Source organism: Molossus molossus, unplaced genomic scaffold (genome assembly GCF_014108415.1).
Source record: "Molossus molossus isolate mMolMol1 unplaced genomic scaffold, mMolMol1.p scaffold_m16_p_9, whole genome shotgun sequence".
Classification (NCBI taxonomy): Eukaryota; Metazoa; Chordata; class Mammalia; order Chiroptera; family Molossidae; genus Molossus; species Molossus molossus.
Window position 1 is genome coordinate 31,208,277 of NW_023425403.1, and position 19,738 is coordinate 31,228,014.

Here is a 19,738-nt window from a genome sequence, read left to right on the forward strand (position 1 = left end):
CAGGAGAGTTCAGTTGATGAATCACCCATTACAAGGAGATCTATTTTAAATAGCAATTAATCTTTATCTCGTTTTTTACCACTGTCATTGGAACAGCAGTTGTAAATTACCAAGTTATCTTAGACCATCGGTTTAGGAAACAGTTTAAGGAGCAGCTCTCACATGCTGGGAGAACTCCCTTAAAATGTTTAGCAGGTCTTTAGAGAGCTGTAAAGCTTCACTAATTATTCCATAAAATTAAACATGTGAGAGAATGTTTCTTATTTATGGTGTAATGTAGTCCACTTGTGGGTTATAGACACAGGGCTTATAATTTATAAATAGGTTTAAAAAATTTAAATCTATTAGAAATCTCTCTCTTCATACAATCCTTCCCTTGTCACGGATGGTTTTAAGCCTTTGCTCTTCTCTTTTCTAAATACTCCTCTTGTCCTCACTGCTAACTTTGTGCCCTCACCCACTTTAACCCAGCAGCATCTTTGGCTGTGTCAGTCACCATAGATATTTGGGCAGTTTCTGGGATTTGAACCTTCTCCTGGAAGAAATTATTATGAAGTGCAATGGATATACACAGAATATATTGTTATAATCACCAGAACTATTTGGATTACAAAATTGCCATTATGCTTGAAGAGGAAATAATATTGCCACATGCAAGATTAGTTCTAATAAACTGTGTGTTAGTATTATTTGATTTCTTCCAGGTACTTTTTATGCCTCTTTAAACTGTCATTCCCTGTACATTTTAAATACACGTGAGTGAGTTTAGGTCACTTGGGGCTTTTCAATTTCTGATTCAATTTTCTAGTCCTTTTGCCTTTAGTTCTGCCAAGAAATAGTTCTTGGTGGATTTTATTTCATCTTTTCTGGCCCCTGCCTTAATGGCTTCCGCAGGGTCATGATTGGTGTTTTTTCTTGTATACACACCACCATCTCCAGCAGAGCGAGGGATAGGCATTTGATTTCCCTGCAGTTTGCTTCTTTATTATATAACTACTCTTATGCAGCTGTATATTACATTCAAATATGAGCTTTCTTATATCAAGTGGGTTTTTTCCCCCTAACTTTATTCTATTTTTCATGCATCACTGAGCAGGATATAGTTTCCTCATTATGCTTATTTTAAATTTAGACCTTTAGGAAAGAAGAGCAAATGCTAGATCTCAGTACCTCAAAAACAATTGATTGGTGTTGGAAGAGGGAGAGGGGAGACTTGCCAGAAAGCTTTACCTAATACTACAAATTCTTTTTTTCCTGGCTTCATGGTTTTAAGCATCTTATTATTTTAGCATTTTAAACAAGTTCCATTTAAGCTTTGGTTTTCATATCTCTAATTTTTTTGCTCCTCAATTAGACTGCATATTTTTGAAGAACAGAATCTTTACAAATTTCTTCTATATTCCTACAGCAAGAAGCATTATAAATATATTATAGATGCTCCACAGATTGAAACTTGATGTTATTCTGTGCCCTGTATACTGTTGGTTTACAAAATGGGTGAGATCTAATCTTTGCTTTCAGAGGGCTCACAGACTGTTGGAAGATGTAAAGTATAAAAATATATGATCCAAGGCAGAATATGATATGAGCCATGAGAATGATGCAGTCAAAGTGTTTGAAGACTAAGCAGGACAGAATACATAACAGTTGTCAGCTGATGGTCATTGGCGCCAATTCAATGTCAATAGGAATTTCCATTTTGGGGTGTGGTAAAGAAGGAAACTTTATTCACTGCAAAATAGCTCAACTGTGATACAGCACAACTCAGAAAATAGCATAGCTATAGAACAGCTCAATAACAGCCCTGGGGTCAGGTGGCACTGGGGCCAGGTGCCTCTCTGGTTAGAGAGTTCTGCTCCGCAGTGCTTTGTGTTGGTCTGCTTTGTGCTGCCCTCATGTGCTCTGCTCTGTGTTTAAGTTCAGCTAGGGAGAGGTAGTCTTCCGTGGAAAGGGAAAGTGTGCTCTCAGAGCTAGAGGGGAGCTGGCTTATATGGACAGAAGTTCCCACCTCTGACCTCTGATTGGACTGTCCTCATGCAAATGAGGGCTCCAAATCCTTACTGTTTGATTGGTCCAAAAGGCACTGTCCTGATTGGTCATAATGTAACTTCTCTGGTTGGTTGGAGCTGCACAGCTCTGATTGGATGGAGAAAGCCTCAGTCCCATAGGTTTAAATAGGATCGCGGGAACTCCTTTACAAAGGGTTGGCTCAGATGGCAGGGACAGTGCAGGCGGCAGTTCACTGTGGCCTTCTCCATGAAGTGGTTTGTGTAAGGGGCTGCTAGGCTCTGGTTTTTGTTTTTTAAGTTTATTTATTGATGAGAGGGAGAGAGAGAGAGAGGCTGTTAGACTATGATTGAAGGCAAGGCTGGAAGTTGGGGAGAGGTTCAAATGAGAAGGACTTCAGTCATTTATTTCTAAAGATCATGGTTGAAGTTGTAAGTTTAGTAAAACTGTAATGGCAACTGTGGGGGAGGATGTGTAGTGGGAAGACTGGTTAGGGAGCTCTTTTATAGTGATCAGAACCTAAAGCAGAGAGATGTTTCAGGGAATCAAAAAGAGAAGACATATACAAAAGACTTTTGTAACATGGACAACGTTTTTGAAAATACCAAACCCTTGTGTTCTTATTCCCAGTCATCCCTAATTATTCCTCATTGCCCTGCAGCTTTCCTTCCATTGAAACTGGGATCTTCATTGTTTCTGGAGGGGTGTGAATACTGCCTGGATCAAGCAGCCATGGCTGGGCTTCCAGGATCAACAGGAGAGTTTGTTTTAAGGTCCACAGTGAGACAATAATCTGAAAGGAAGCAGTTTCTATTTTCCAAAAGCTAGGCTTTGTTGGGAGAGAGAAAGAAGGAAAAACACAACAATGAAAAAGGATCTGTGCTTTCCTACAAGCCAAGCGGGCAGTCTACGCATAGAATGTACAGTAAACCATGTTGTTGATGCAGGATGTGACATCAAGACCATTTTCTTCAGAATGGAAAAGAAAAACTCAGGCAGCAGGCAGAAAGGAGAGAAATTCCAAAGGGACAGGTTCTTGCACTCCCATCCGGGAGCCTGTGCATCCAGGGAGAAGGAGCAGGCAGCAGGAACCTTGGGACACTGTCTTCTGGAAAGGGATTGAGCGTCGGGCTGATAGAGTAACACTTGAATCTAACAGAAAAGAGTCACTGTGTTGCAGTGAGTACACCAGAATGGGATAGGATAGGAAAGCTGCTCCATGCAGCCCAGGAGTGTGAAAGCAAAGCTGAATTCAGTTGTAGAAAATAATTTTCTTTCAGAGGAATCATAGTTGATGCATAATTTCACCTTGGCTACACTCTGAAGAACTGAGACGTTCAGGTCTGCTGCCTAGAGGTGGGTAAGGATTTACCTCCATTTTACACTTGAGAAACTTAGACCCAAAGAAGGTCAGTGGTTGGCCAAGGTTATTTAGTTGGTAAGGGGTGGTGGGAAGGGGGTTGCCGCTGAATCGTACATTTTTGATTAAGAGCCAAAGGGACATCAGAAATTGCCTAGTCCAACTCTAGAATTTTTTCAAATAAGGGAACTCAGTAAATGAAGTGATTCACTCAAAGCTGTGTATTTAGTTAGGGCTGAGTTGGGCATTCTGGAGTTTCTTCTCCAGGCCAGTATATGTCTGATCAACATGGCAGAATTAATATCTGTTTTATTTGACATACACTGTCTTTCTTAATTATGTGTGGATATGAATGAACCTTCTGGCAAGCTGATTAATTATTTTACATTCATCTAGAAAGGTTGTGCTTTTGGGATTTAAGATTTTCCAGCTCTGGAAAAAAAAAAAAGATATCTGATCCCTTAGTAGCATGTTCTGAGGATTTAGAGCATCATCTTATCTGAGTTAAGAGCCCCCTGGGAGTAGTCTGAAGTTTTTAATTTATCATCATCATGTTATCATTTAATAGGAAGTGGCAGCTTTACCAAGTAACCGCTGACTTGGGGTCTTAGAACCCAGAGCACAGCTGAAGTTCCAGGCTTGACTGTGAGCCCCGCTGGCCTCGGTGGGGGGGAAGTGAGGGACTGTGCAGAGTGGCTGAGAGCATGGCCGCAGCCTCAGCCCCGCTGTGCTCGAAGTAGCGGCCTCACAGATGCCGCCCTGCAGCGACACACTTGTGCTGAACAAAACCACGCCTGTCGCTCATTCTGAGACGCGTCCTTTCCCCAGACCTTTCTCATTGGAACAGCCATGAGGTGAGATGTCAAGTCCCGCAGACTTCATGGATAATCACCTTTTTCTGCTTTGCTCTTGGTTCCACAGTTTTCATAGGAACTGGATTATAGTAAAGTTTATTTTTTACTACTATTATAATTTATAAAAGTAGAGGACTAAACTATACATGCAAAGTCTATTCCTTATCTGTGTTCATAAAAGAAACTTCACAAATATTAGGAGGTTGGGTTTGGGTTTTTAGTACATAAGCGCCATTTTCCTTTATCATCTTTTCACTTACTCCTGTTCTTGACACTCATTTGTCCGTAATGGAGAAGGGAGGTTGTGGTGGTTATTCACAGCCCAAATCCTGAGGTCAAATGAAACAGCAGGAGACGGGGTCTTCTTCTCGATTTAGCCCCCACCCACTGGTCACCTGTCTGGAGCTGAAGCCCATAGCTCTCACCACTTAACGGTGATGTCAGGGCCTTCTCCCCTGTCTCTCACCTTCCCAACTCTCACCTTCACTCTTCTCTCTTGCAACTAAGCTTTTTGAAAAAAATTTCTGTTGTCTCAGTTTCCTTCCCAGTCTTCAATCCACTTGATGTGTCCTGTGCACCCCTCAGCCCACTAACCGAGCTCCTCACTAAGTTACCATGACCTCTGTGTTGTTCAACTCAGTGCGTTTTCTCAGTTCTCAGCTTATTTGATTTCCCGGCAACACCTGGCGTCGTTCATTTTGCATTCTTCTTAAAAGTATGTTGTTAAAATTTGCAGACTTAACCGTTTTATTAAGAATATACTCACCACCCAGCTTAAGAAACAAAATCTTAGCCATGTTAACACCTGCTTCCTTACAGAGTTTCCAAAAACTCTGTCTCCCTCCCCAGTCACATTCACCTTCTCTTCTAAGAGGTAACCATCGTCCTGACCTTGGTGTCTGTGGGGCCTTCCACGGCTGAGTTCTGTCAGTTCCCTCCAGCCAGAAACCATCAGGAACACAGTATTTGGACGTGCTGGGTTTATTACTTATTGCAGTGAGGGAGGACACACCTTGGAGAGGGTCATGAGTGTCTCAGTAAGAAGGTGTTAGAACCGATTCGGATTTGGGTTGTAGTTAGATGATATGCAGGAGGGTCTAAGGAAGGGGAGATTTGCCCTAGATTGGATGCTGTCAGAAGGCAGGGGCAATTATCTGATTAGGTATCTCTAGTGTATCTTACGTTTAGGGCAGGGGAGGCTAGAAGTCAGTTATTTTGGCCAAGAAAGGAGGTGTTTGGTATTTTGTGGGTGACACTGACTTCGTTTTTGTTTAGATTAGACAAAATTATGACATGGCCTTATGTTGTCTCTTTTTATCGTGATCTCATAGTAACCTTGTCTAAATATGGTGTTCTTTCAAATGGCTTATGTCTCATAGAATGTATGTCCCTGCTGTGGCTGTCACAGCAGCTTCTGAATGCCAGGGATTGCTTTCTTTTTTTCTTTCGAGTTCTGAATAAGATTGAGAAACTGTATTCAGGCAGAGGAGACCAAAATATCAGTTTTGTTACAAGATTAGTTTGGAGAACATGGTTTGGGTATGTGGCAAAAATGGGCTTCCTTACATGGAACCCAGAATAGGCAGACTTCCCATGGATAGCACTGGAAATGCTTAAGTTGAAACCCACGCAGGGTCTTGTCTCTGAAAGTTCCTTCCCGGTCTCCTTTGCAGGTTCTTCCCCATTCCCAGGCCATTCAGTGTTGGGAGTTCCTGTAGACTCAGAACCAGATTTTCTTCTCACTCTGTATTCTCCCTAAGTTGTTTCACTCCTGTGCTTGGTTTGATTGCCATCTGTATAGGCAGATGACCCTGAATTTCTACCTCCAGGCTAGACTTCCTCTGACATACTGTTCACCACCTCCACCTGGGTGTTTCAGAGGCCCTTCAACTTAACATGTCCAAGGCCAACATTTATAATTTCCTCCCCGAATTCCATGTCCTGGGTTCTCCGAAGCCTGATCCTGCAGCCCCACCCACACTCCAGCCCTGTCTCCCTGCACAGTGCTGCTACATCCCTCCAAGCCCTGCCATTCGCTTATTTCTTTCTCTTCCTTGCTGAACTCCATCAAGACCGAACTCAGGTGTCACCTCCTGCAGAAAGCCTTTTCTGAACCCTCGAGGTTGGATTGAATGCCCCTCCTCGATGTCAATCCCTTGTTACTTCTTTTTTTTTTTTTTTCCTGGAACACAGAATTAACTCATTGGCTTATCTCTTCATGTGTCTGTCTCCTTCACTATACTTTAAACTCCTTGGGGTCAGGATTTTGTCTAATGCATCTTTATATCTGGAGATATATCTGTGTCTATACTTAATCTATACTTATATCTATATGTATATCTAAGTATCATCGTATAGATATAGATCTATATCTACACGCAGCTAGGTATAGATGTCTGATACCTGAGCTAGACTCAGCACTTCAGGAGTGTTCAGTAAATGACTGTGAAACTGCTGGTTGTCTAAAGATTTTGTTAGCATTTTGTCCAGCCCTAGAATGACCATGTGGGGCTTTGGTAATTTTACTATTGAAAAGAATAATTCAAGTATTTTTTAAATCTAGTTATATTTTACTTTACTCAAGATATATTTCAGAAAAATATCTAGATTTCAGATTATAAAGTACACAGCTTTTTTTTTATTATTATTAAACTACATGATATTTTCAGAAATGATTTATTTTAATTTCCAACTGACTACCTTTATCAGTAAAGTAATACCTTTATCAGTCAAATAAGTGTTTTTGTTTTCTTGTATAATTTTAATCTGTATATCTTAAATTTATCTACAAGTTTAAAGTTAAGGGTCTTTAAATCATGACCTTCCTACCCTCCTGGTTAAGGAATGCAAGACTCGGGGGGAAGCTGAGTCTCCTGGAAGAACGCAGGGCCGTGTTCTTCCCTAGAACCTGTTGGATTGGGGGACAGATAGGAGGGATTTGACAGAGAGCAGCATTAGCGGGCTCGGACAGAGGTCCCTCCATGGGCAGCAGAGAGGAGTTGCCTCACCTTCTGGCGCTGCCAGGCGCTCAGGCCTGGACCTGTGGCTTCTGCACGGTCCTGTGACCCAGCTCCACCCTCAGGCTGGCTGCACTCGTCCTGCTCCCACTTGGCAGCTCCCCTCTGGGCCATTTACTACAATTTTGTGAGCAGGCTGATGAGGATCTGCGCTCCTCTTCCTGAGCCAGCCCACACCCTGAGCCAGCCCTGCCAGCTGCCCGCCCGTCTCCAAGGGAAGGCTGAGTGCGGCTGCCTGGCCAGGGCTCTGCCGGGAAGGCCTCGGAACACACCTGGTGCCAGGTAGGATGGGTGGTGTGGGGCACCGCTGAGGGGAGCAGGCAGGAGGAGAAAGCTGGGAGGGAGAGAGGCGGGTGCCATCGATCTGAGATGGGACTCAGGCTTGAACTGCAATTCCTATGTAAACAAGGATTTGTTTTTCCTGATTCTCACCTCCTAAGTTGGTTTCCTCAAGCGATATCGCTTTGAAATTTCTGCAGGTTCTTAGTGCCAGTCATAATGAAGATAAAAGCAGTAATAACACCACACATTATGAGTGTTTTAGTTTATACTCTGCAAAGCGTTTTCACATTTGTTTAAGGAAAGTTGACATTACTTTTTTTTTTTTTTTTTATCCTCACCCGCGGATATTTTTCCATTTTTTGTATAGATAGAGTGGGAGGGAGAAAGAGGAAGGGAGAGAGAGTGAGAAACATCAATGTGAAGGGACACATTGAGTGGCTGCCACCCACACGACCAACCAGGGCCGGGGACAAACTGCAACCGAAGTATGTGCCCTTAGCGGGAACCGAACCCGGGTCTCTCCGGACCGCAGGCCGACACTCTAACCGCTGAGCCAAACTGGCCAGGGCTGACATTACTTTTTGATTAATGTTGCAACTGGGATTGTGTGCCCTGGAAGGAGACCTTGGCCTGGCAAATAAGTGAGACGAACAACATAAGCTTTCTGTACTGAAGGGCCTTGCTTGCTTTTCTGACTTGCTAGAGAAGAAGATGCCACAAAGCAATGTGTAACAATGCAGTGCCGAGGCCTCACGGTGTGGTCAGTTTGTGTTTTGCACTGTGTCTGGATTTCCCTGGCCACTGCTCAGAGCTGGTGTGCCGGTTTACCAGGGGCCACAGTGGAGATGGTCTCCTTTTTTTTCTTTTCAGCATCTTTGGTCTGACTCTTAAGGTGAGGTTGTGGAATGTTGGACAAAGGTACCCTTTGCTTTGTTTTGTTATGTTTTTGCTCATGTCAGTCACTGAGCCAGAGGTTGGAAATAAACATCTCCTAAGGGTTGGCACACGTTAGCCCTCTGTAACTAAGGAAAACTCCTCAAAAACCTTGTCTTCTTGTAGGCTTTTTAAAGATATAACACAATGCTCGTTGCAGGCTGAGCCCTCCTTAGGCTCACTACTGCACGGGATAATCACATTTACATCAGTCCTGACACCCAGTCGCTTGGTTCCAAGGAAAACACAAATCTCAATTCTTCTTTCCACGTAGAAGGAGCTAATATTAACATAATAAATAAGGACGGTGACAAGGTCCGTCACATATTCATCTTGCCCTGAGGCATATGAAAAAAGGTTTGAACACTAACTGACATAGACTAGAAAAATAGCTAGGAAAAAAAAAATCACTGTCCATGGCAAATCTTTAGAGTTCTCTCTCTTTTCCCTTTTTTTAAATTAAGTGAATATACATCCTTAATAGTGGAATTGGAGTGGGAGGGGAGGCATTTTAATTAGATCTGCTACAGATTTTATATCCATGGTCATTTGGGGGTTGTCCCAAGTGTCCCCATCTCTTCCTAATACATAATACCCACCTTGAAAGGCTCATCTGAAAATTATGTGATCCTTCCAACCAGAACAATTCTTTCCCCCTGAAGTACAGTAGCATTTTATTTGTATTACTAATGATTGATCCCATTCCCCTGGTTTCATAGTTATTTTGATACCTGTTCCTCCTACTGCCCATTACCTCTGTGAGGACAGGGACTTGGACCCTTCTCCTTATCCTCTACTACAGTTGACACGGTTCCTTTCCCACAGTAAGCACACACATTTGATGGCTGGGTGGATGCAATTTATGTTAATTGTAATATTATTACCGAGTTTCAGAAAAGTTATTTTCTGTGCTCATGTTACTGTGGAGTAAATGCTTCTCGGGAGGGTCCCATGTGCCACCGTGGCAGTCAAACAGGTTGGGTATGGAACCGTGTGGGGTGGGTTTCGAACCACTGCTCACCTTCCACGGGTACCCGCTGCAATGCGGTCTTTGTCGTAGCGTGGGGTGGAACCCTGTTTGTTTTGCTCCTTATAGATTGTGTCCGATAGTTGTAGTGACTTTAGCAGTTATTGCAGATTCAGTTTGGGGTACTCGAAAGGATGCTGTGCCCATTTATCTTTCAGGAAGAGGCATCTGATACCTGTCCGGACAGCTTGGCACTGAGAACTGTTACATAGCAGGACTGTGATGTCAGTCAAAAGAGGGGCTCAAGGAACTCCTCACTGGAGACATCTCAAAGCCTTATTTTGGGGAGTAGCTTTTATTGTTGTTTTAACTTTTGTTTTGCACCCCAGGAATATCTTCAGTACCAGCAGCTGAGATGAGAACACTGGTATATTGAATCATCTCATTTTGAACTACTGGAAAATAACTTCAAAAATATCTTAGGAGGTTCTGAGACTTCTCCCAAATAGTACTGCTGTCCTTTTAATAGTGACTTGGCAGGTCTACACTTAGCTAACTTGTGCCCAGGGTCCCAGGGATCAGTCCTCTGATCGCAGAAGTTTGCTTACTGCTTGCAGTCTCATTTCTACAGCTGTGAAATATAGCATCCTGAGACCCAAATGGTGTTGAAGAAACATGAAGAAAGCCACCCCTGTACCCTTCCACTGTCTGGGGGGCACTGAGCTGAGCGTTTTACCTGCAGCTCTCCTTCAAACATTTCCCAGCGACTCGTCCTGCTTGGTTTAAAGGGCAGCTTGGGGAGAACTTTTCAGTACAGTACTGTTTTTGTTTAAAAAATAAACTGGGTTTGCAGGACGATAAGGATATGACAGAGTGACTTTGATTTAAGATTAGAGGCATGAGACTGGGAATGTAGAGTTCTGAGTTCTGGTTCTGACTGCGCTTTAAAAACCAGCTTTGTCACTTCATAGGAACAGCAGCTGTTTCTTTGTGGTTCATTTTTCTCATCAGGAAAACGATGTGAGTTCCAGGCTTGTCTCTGATACGGTCTTGGCCTTACCTTGGTTCACGTTGGATGCACAGTGACTGTGCCTGGCGCTGTGCTGAGTGCCTCACACACACCATCTCGTTTGCTTTTCACAGGGACCCTATAAGACAGGCCCTCTGTGCTCCCTGTGTTTGGGACATAAAGGCTAAGAGAAGCCACAGGACTGTAGGATCAAACGGGCTGAACCCTAGAACCTGTGCTCTCAACCACTGAACTGTATTGATAGGACCGCAGGAGACACCAGGCAGAGAAGCCCTTCAGAAGAGTCAAAACAGACGTAAACGTGCAGCCTACCGAGCGCGGGCACTGGCAGAGAAGGCTCTTGCCTGTGCAGAGTTGAAGAGTGCAGGCCGAGCCTTCCTTCCAGGGTCCTCCCCTTCTACCTGTCATCTCAGAAGGCAGAGACAACCAAACCCTGGCCTTCTGCTAACCCTTCTCTTCTGCGTGTTCTGTTTCCATGGCAGCTCCAACCTCTGAGTCACACAAGCTAAACCCTGGGCCTCACTCCCGATGAATGTTCTCTTTCTCCCCTGTCACCTGAACGGTCTCCTAGTCCTGGAGATGGTGCTACAGAAATAGTTCATGAAGCCACCCCTCCCCCTCCATTTAGCTGTTGGCCCCATGTCCCTTATTTAGAGCATGGTGGCAGCGTAGTGGCCTCATACCTGGTCTCCTTGTGCTGGCCTTTCCCTCTCCGGTCCACCTCAACACTGCCCATCGCTAAAATTAATTTCTGGTCAAGTGACTCTCTTGATTCAGAACTTAGATAGCTGGCTAACGATCTCCGAGAGAATAAAATTCCCTGCCATGAGGAAAGGGCCTGTTGTAGTCAGCAGTCGATAGTCTGTAATATAAAATAACAGACTGGTGACCTACATAACAGACATGTAATTCTCATGGTCCTGGAAGCTGGAAGTCAGGTCCAGGTGCCAGCCCTGAAGTCTGAGGTTTGGGTTCTGGTGACAGCTCTCTTCTCTGTAGGAACCTTTGCTATGAAACCTGTCCCGGCTTCGCTCCTGCCCCTTACACTCTGACCTGTGCATTCCCAGGTCAACCTTCTCTAACCCGTGCTTTCCCTTCACAAGGAACACGCTTCTGTCAGAGCACAGAGTAAAGACAGAGAAACAGTGTGGCACAGTAATCAAGAGCACAGACAGCAGAGACACTGCTTGGGTTAGAAACCCAGTTTTGCCATTTCATTGCTGGGTGACTTGGGCAGGTGACTAATATCTGCCTCAATGTCCTTATCTGTAAAATGGGTAGGATATTCATAGAACCTGCCTCCTAGGAGACATCGGAGAAGTAGGAGAAAGATGCAGGTAAAGTGGGGTCATAGAGAGGAAGGCGGAAGTTTACAGAAGAACATGGAATATTTTGAGTGGACTGTTAGTGGACTGTTAAATAGTATTAGACTATAAAACAAACTTGGATTACATAAGTACTCTGTGCCATCTATCTTGTGTAAAAATAGGACAATGTCTATTACAGATACATTTCTTTCTAAGAGTAATACCTTAAAATGTTTTCAGTGAATCCCTCAGCAGTCAGCTAACGGCCTGGCAGGGATAGCTGGCTACAAGGTCGGCCTGGCACTGGGAGCGGGCTGTGGGGGCCGAGGAAAGGGTAAGAGATACTGGAAGGGGTGCTGCAGGCGTGGTGGACTGGAACCGAACCTTAACGATATGGTCTGCAATCAGCTTTAGTTTTTGTGTGAGAAATAATACTTATGTAATGATTTATTTACATAATCGTGGACACCTTGCATTCATGTAACAGTGGGCATCCCCCTGTTAATTTTCTCCGTGTTTCTGGTTCTGCTTCCATACTCAGAGAGATGGCACAAAGAGGGAAGGCTGCCCCAGCTGCATGGAGTTCCTAAAATAACTGCACAGGCCGTGTTTTCTCTAGTCCTGTTGCAGAATAACCACTTTCTGAAGAAAGCCCCTTATTTGTGTGCCAACGTCTTCCTTCTGGTGGGGAAGGAATGGGCCCGAGAGGAGTTACGCCACGTATTTTGTCTTGACTCAAAGCAGCAATATCTTTCTTAACCCTTCTTACCTCAGACACGCCATCAAAACACAAGGACCCACGAGAGTGGGTGTCGCCGCCTCTCGATTCCAGATGTGTCCAGGGGTTGGTCCTTTGGGCCCCACTCCTCAGAGTAGAGCCCCGTTGTGCTCACTCTCTTCTTTCATGAGATCTGAGGTGGAACAACTCGTGTGTCATACTGACTGATGCCCAGGATTGGGGGTGAAGGGGATAGAGTGACACCCCTGGGCCAGGGCAGCACACACCAGCCATGAGGTGACCACAAGCGGCTTCGGCCAGCTTCGTGGGTCATCACTGTTTGCACTGAAGCAGGGACTCCCCCTGGGCCAAGGTGGGGAGGGGCGAGTGTGCTGGATGCATCCCCCGACTCTCGCCTTCAAGCCAGAGCCCCATTTGGCCCTGTTAAAGCCCGGGTCTGCGTTCTGGTTCTCCAGGGGCCGGGGCGTGTCCTGTTTCCACGACTCCGCCTGCTGTGCGTGCTCTCCACTCCCCTGTTCTGTTTCTGCGGCCCTGCCTGTGGGCGCTGGTTTGAATTCTGTACGTGTGGTGTAGCCCTGTCCACACTCGGATTGAAGTAGGGAACTGCAGTAGTGTTTGGGGATTTGGAGGCCTGCTACCTGTGTGGGTACGTCACCTGGCCTCCCCAAACCCTAGCTTCCTAGTCCCGGAGAATAGAGATCAGTGACTCGAAGGAGGTTTAGGTGCAGCAGCAGGTGATACATGAGGTCCAGTGTTCCCTGACAGTCCCTGGTGATCTGCCCGAAAGGACACCTGGTGACTACCTTTGACCCAGAGTGAGCATTTTTACCATTAGCTGTTATGAATTGGGCTTTCCATAATGCTTTGTTCTGGGGGGTTCTGTGTCTAGAACTGTGTTAAAACCATTGCTCAGTACATGGTAGAGACATTGCTAAACCTTGTTTCTCATCTTCCTCTTCCCTTCCGTCTGCTAATAGGTGAGTGGATCCTCCTATCAGGAAGGAGGGCTCCCTTTCCCTCCCCGTGCTGCCTTCACGGTAACAAGAGTTGAGCCCACCTCACCCGGAGGCCACCTCAGCCTTCACAACAGTGTGCTGCGATTCATACCTCTGCCCTCACCTCAGACTGGGACTTACCACGCAGCACTTACCTGGCATCCGCCCAGGGCCCTTGCTTATTGCTTAGCCAGAAGGGGCTTGGCTGCAGAGCCCTGCTCACTTCTAATTAGTCCCCTCCTTGTTGATTAACAGTTTGTTTCCTGGAAGCTGTGCAGGGTGATCTGGGACCTGGTCTCCCTATGGGCGTGCTTCCCAAAGTCTCCAAGATGTCACGCTGACTTCTGCCTGCATTTGAGTGTATTCGTTGACACATGGTACAAACCATTGCATGGGCATCTCATTTGTAATGCTCTGGAGGAAAGAAGCGAGGACTTTGTGTTTGGCAAGAGAGAATTTGTGGGGATGCCAGCCAGACTCTCAACCAACCTAGAGATGTTCTCTTTTCTCCTTTCAATGAAGAAAATCTCTTGGTTAATTAAAAATTTCATTTGCCAGGATGCTTTTTAGTTGAGCTGTCTTAAACCCGGTATGTGGGTATAAGCTCTTGGCATCTGCTCAGAAGCACTTGAATGTTGCAGAGGAATTCTGTCCCGGGCCCAACTGTGGGGCCAGAACAAGGCTTGTACTGAGCACAGTGGGGTTGGTGTTATTTCCAGGAATAGTACGAGTTTGCGTAGCTGGAAAGAGATAATGGAAATGCAAATCACAGCTAGCTGGGGAGGCAAAAAATTGTAGAGGGAGAAGCAGTGCTTAGTGCCACATCGAAGGGGCCAGGCAGGCTCATAAATAGGAAGAGTCATGATGAGTTCAGAAACAAGAAAAATTGGACATGTTGGGTGCAGAATGACACATCAGCTTTAATCAGAATGATTAAGGGCAATGAACAGTATAGCCTCGTGGGTAAGAGCAGGGTTTTAGTATCGGACTGAGCTGGATTTAAACTGGGGTTGGCTACTTGCCAGCTGTGAGCCTTGAGCAAATTACTTCACTGCTCTAAGCCTCAGTTTCCTTATCTGTAATGGGGATAATGAGACTTAGCCCATGGGATTGATTTGAGGATTAAATGAGATAATGTTTATAAAGTGCTTAGTATGATGTCTGGCTTAAAGTAAATGCTCGCTAAGTGGTTGTAATTATGAGCAATGGTGGGGTGTTGGGAGACTGGTTTTGAGGGGTTCTCACTTTGTGGTGCAGGGCGGCTCCGCCATCACAAAGAGCCAGAGCCCTGCAGGATGAGCCTCTGTCTCTGCTGACATTAGGCGGCTGACTCAGCCCTGATGTACGCTGGAGACCCCTGCCTGCCCTGGAAAGCTTTATGCTCCTTATTCTAAGTGACTTCAAGTGCCTTCATGTGTCTTCTCTTCTCACTCCTCCTGCACAGCCACCTCCTCTGAGACTGACTGCCTGAGATGCTCCCTGAAATAAGGTTGGAGGTGGCAGAGGGGTGTGTGTGTGTGTGTGTGTGTGTGTGTGTATGGGAAATCAGTGCATATTCAGGAAGACCCTCTCTATCAGTTCTTCCCTACAGAGGTTCACCAACAATTAGAAACCAAAATGAAAACAAAGGAGGGTTTGGAGCTGTTTCCTGTCTTTCAGCATATGCCGATGAGCACTTGGCACAGGAGCACATGCTGACTCAACACGCCGCAGAAAAAGGAACCTGATAATAGGGGATACAGGTGTCATATTGTGAAGTTGTACACCTGAAATTTGTGTAGTGTTTTTAACCAGTGTTACCCTGATCAAAAAGAAAGAAACCTGAGTTCTAGAAAGGTCCGTGCCATCTGAGAAGCCCTGCCCCAAAGCTTCCAGGTAGATGTGGCTTAGGGAGATTATGAGCTCTTGCTGTTCTCATTTTCCACCTATTTTAACTTCTTTGAAAGTACTCTGCCCTAAACCACTTCAGTGTGTACAAGAGGCAGATTACGGTGGAGTCCACAAAGCCGTTGCAGGAGTTGGTTGCATATACTCATTTCCTTTAAGAGAAGGCAGATGGAAAAGAAAATTGGGAAGAAAAGTCTGTAAACATAATGTATACTGGGAGTAGGGCTAAGAAGTTCAGGATCTTTCAGTGGCTTCTGTCTGTCTTCTGTTGAGTTTTGTAGCATTTTTTCCCACTTCTGCCATAGGATGTTGGTCACTCACACCGACCCCCCAGGACAGTGTGGGAGGCAAACACTGAGGGATGTGAAAACTAGGAGGCGGGATCCTGAGGGCCCTGGTGGAAGCTGACTGCCTCACCCTGCACACAGGAGTTCAGCTGTGGTGCGGGGAATTCTAAATGAAGCCGTGTATTTGAGTCAGGTTTACAGTGTTGGCTTTATGTGCATTTCTGAGGGCATTTAAAAACTCTGAATAAGAATCCTTGCATGATGCTTTTCCATGCACATTCAGGATAGTATGTTTATTCAGGAGATATAACCTCAATTTACGTTCTGTTAGTACAGCTAAACCTGTGACTGAAGGTTAGCTTGTGCCCTTGCCATCACAGAGCCGATTGTGTGTGCCCGAGTGGCATAGACTCACTCACATGGCGGCGCTGGGCTTTGGTCTATACCTTCCTGACCCACTGGACACTGCTTGGTTTTTTTTTCTCTCCATCATCCCTTTTGGCTGTGCCTACACACCAGGTGGAGGTGTCTTGTAGATTTTATTGCCACTCCTTGAATGGTTTTCTCTGTCACTCACAAGGCTTGTCATTGTAATGCGCAGTGCTGTGTGACCTGGCCCCACCATGAAGCCACCGTCCCTCTGCCTGCTGCTGACCCTGACAGCATTTCATCAGCAGGGCTTGTCCTGGAGTCCTCTGATCCATGAGCATCTCTCTGTCTCAGTGTGCAGCTCTCGTGACCTGACTGTTCACCAGGAGCTGTAGAATGAGATGCACGCATCCATGCTGTGGTTACTTCTGCTCTAGCCAGAGATTCTAATTTCCACTGTCCCCACTTTCGCTAAGTGTTAGATTTGGGACAAACTTAGACCTGTCCCAGCTTCACCCTCTCAGAGCTTCCACTCTACGATGAAATGATAAACAGTAGCTGTAGCCACTTGCCCATCTTATTTTAACAAATGCCGTTGATGCCCAACATTTATTTTAAACGTTTGTCACTTTAAGGTGATTTATACTTCTCAACCGCCTTCCTCCCCCAATACAGATATGTTTAGTAGGTAGGAGCATGGCAGTAACACTTTGTATCTATTTTCATGGCATTTGTCTCTTTGGGCTGATATTACAGTTATTTGAGAGGCCTTAATTCCTCAGTAAGCTTATGAACTTGCTGATGTTGGAATTTGTGCTTGGCTCATCTTTTCTTCTCTTGTTCTTTCTTACACAGTGCTTAGAATGTGGAACATAGGAGGTGTTTTATAACCGTTTGTTGTAAGGATGGATAACAACAGTATCCTAGATGGAGTAGACTGTGACTTTGACTCGTTATTGAGTCATTGCCGTGCTATTCAGAGGTCTGAGGGACGGCCAGGATACTTCCTGGCCTGGGCAGGAGGGCAGGGATGTCAGACAACTTGCACGTGGAGTCTGAGGAACCCACTCCATTGCTGGGCCCCTCGGCAGGCCCACTTGTCTTTCAGACTCTGCCTTAAATGTTCACAAAGTGCTGTAACATCCTAAGCAACCTCTAACCTAGATTGTAACAGTTGTAACAACACTATTGTGTTTGGATGTTCCCTTCAGTCTAATCAATGAATCCAGTGTTTTACGCAAGGTGCGTCACAGAACCATACTCAGGGATTTGGCCAGGGACAGGAAGTGGGGAAAGCAATTAGTAAAGATGGACATTTAAAAATGCAAGTGGCAAGGAATCCGATCAGCACAAAGGATTTTCTATAATTAAAAAAAAAAAAGGTATATGCATCTCTCTTCTCCCAAACGTCCTAAAATTGGTTATTGACAGGGGGATCCTTCTTGCTCGCCACTCTTTCCCTGTCCCCAACCACCCCCAAAGACTGAGCTAGGCTAAAATCTGGGTGCCTTTTCCAGGTTTTAAAAACCTGGAATGCTGTCGCGAGCCCGTGAGCTCTACTGTCACTGTCATCTCTAACTTGTAGTAGTCTTGGTAATTGCTTTCTATCTGCAAGTCTGTAAATACATTATAAATGCTAACTCTTTAATTCTCCCAACACCTCTGAGAGAGGGAGAGAGGACACGGCACCTTCGTGGCTGAGCCACTCGCGTGGTCTGGTTACATCTCGTTGAGGTGCCCTTTCCTAGATGTGTAGAGCTGGTAAAGTGCCCTCTACTAAGAGTGACATTCTGTGCTGCCAAATGAAAAAGCTTAAGTTTCCATAGAGGCAGGGACCCGAAGGATAAGGCTATTGCTTCAGCAAGCAGATTCCCCCAGTCTCTACAGTCTGGCCAGTTGTTACTATTTTGACTATAGATTAGACTGCTAGATTCATTGAAAAACATTTTGTCTGTTAAAGGATGCAGAATTTTGTTTCTGACATGTAGTATCTGCTCCTGACATTTAAAAGGAGAAATTACTACTGCTTTGGTAGTAATTTTTGTGGCTTTTTACTGTTTGTTTTAAAAATGTCATTTCTTTCTAAATCGGCTTTTTTCCTCCTTTTGCATCCTGAAGAATGCAATATTAAATAACTTTGAAATTTATACTAGTGAATTTCAAAACCCAGACTAGACTTTAAAGAGCCTTATGGAACAGAACAAAATAATTATTGTGCAGTTTTAAGTTTCTGTAGCTTTAATACATTGCTTCAATTAACCAACATGATTTCAATTTATTATGCAAATTGCAAGTATCCCATTAAAAAATTTGCTAGAAAGATTGTATACTTTGTTTCTGCAGCAAATTGTGTTGAGCATTTCATTTTTGTTTTTTGATTTGTTTATTTTGTTTTTAACAACTCATTTAAAGTAAAAGCCTTTAAAGTGGCAGAATAATGTGATAACATGTCTTCACTAGTAATTCAATACTTGGATATAATGAGTTTATCAGAGAGATTTCATTAAAAACAGCAAGGTGCCTGAATACCAAAGCTGAGATGTTTTAAGTCACAGAATTATAGTAATTATACAAATCCCAAGATTTTCATCAGACAAAAAGGCTTCTAGGGCTAAACATGCGCTTTAAACTTAGCACTAATAACTGTGTATTGTTCTCAATTATACACAACAGAATCCACAGACCAAGGGAAATGTTGTAGAGGATGTTGTGTATTGAATTTTTAAGGAAAATTAAGAAATAGCATTATGTTATCACACCACCAGGGTACTAGAGGGGCTGTCATATGAGACCGTGGTATATAGCAGGTGAATACTTAGGTAGTCAATGAGCCTTGATCCTTTACTATTTTGTCAGCATAAAGAGAATGCTAGAAGGAACATCGATCGCTCTGTTCTCCCAGGGGTCCTGAAGTTCCTAATTCGCTGGAGTCCTTCTTCCAGTAAATGCAACAGACTGTCAGTAAATGAGATGATTATTGGCCCAGAATCTGGATTTCTGGGTTGGGTGAAGACTGTAAAAAGAATAATTTAGTTATGTGGCTTATTGAAAATGACACATTTTTATCAAAAGGCCAGGACATGGTATCTTCAGGGAGCTTGTTTTTAAGAGAAGTGATAGAAAAAGACGCATCTAGTAAGATTTTATAAAAATCTCTCTAAACAAGAGATTTTATTTGACCTATTTTCCATTCTTTATTTTTTTCTGGTCAGACAGGTATTGGGGAAGGGAGAACCCAGAAGGAGCAGTGAGCAGTGACAATGTCCACGACGGGTGGAGGAAAGAGGAAGGATGCCTGGGGAAATGGGAAAGCGAGTTAGGGTGACTCCTGTGTTGCAGGTGTTTGGAGTTGAGGGGCAGAGCATGCAGTCAAATGGAAGGCCCTGCGATCACCTGAGTCTTCCTGATGAGTGGTCAGGACACAGACTTCTTCCTAGAGGCTGGAGCAGAGACATGCCTGGCATTTGAGTCCCAATAAGACATTATATCTGGTCTCTGTTCTCCCAACCCCATCCCTTTCTGTGGTACTCATCATCCCGTTTGCAAGCAGAATTGGAGAGTCAGCAGGAACAACTGTCTCTGGACTCCTTCTGAATATGTTAACACCTACATTTATTATTTGCATATTCGAGCCTCCAGGTGCTTCTCCACCTCCTCATCATAAGCTTGAAGACCATTTTGAGCCAACGTTGAGCCCTGCCCTG

The 19,738-nt window shown here is 44.6% G+C and overlaps 1 protein-coding gene across 1 annotated transcript in view; it reads left to right on the forward strand.

Moving 5' to 3' along the window:
- Window positions 1-19,738, forward strand: part of LOC118622545 (chondroitin sulfate N-acetylgalactosaminyltransferase 1) — a 227,385-nt gene that overhangs the window by 114,193 nt on the left and 93,454 nt on the right. The window lies entirely within an intron of this gene.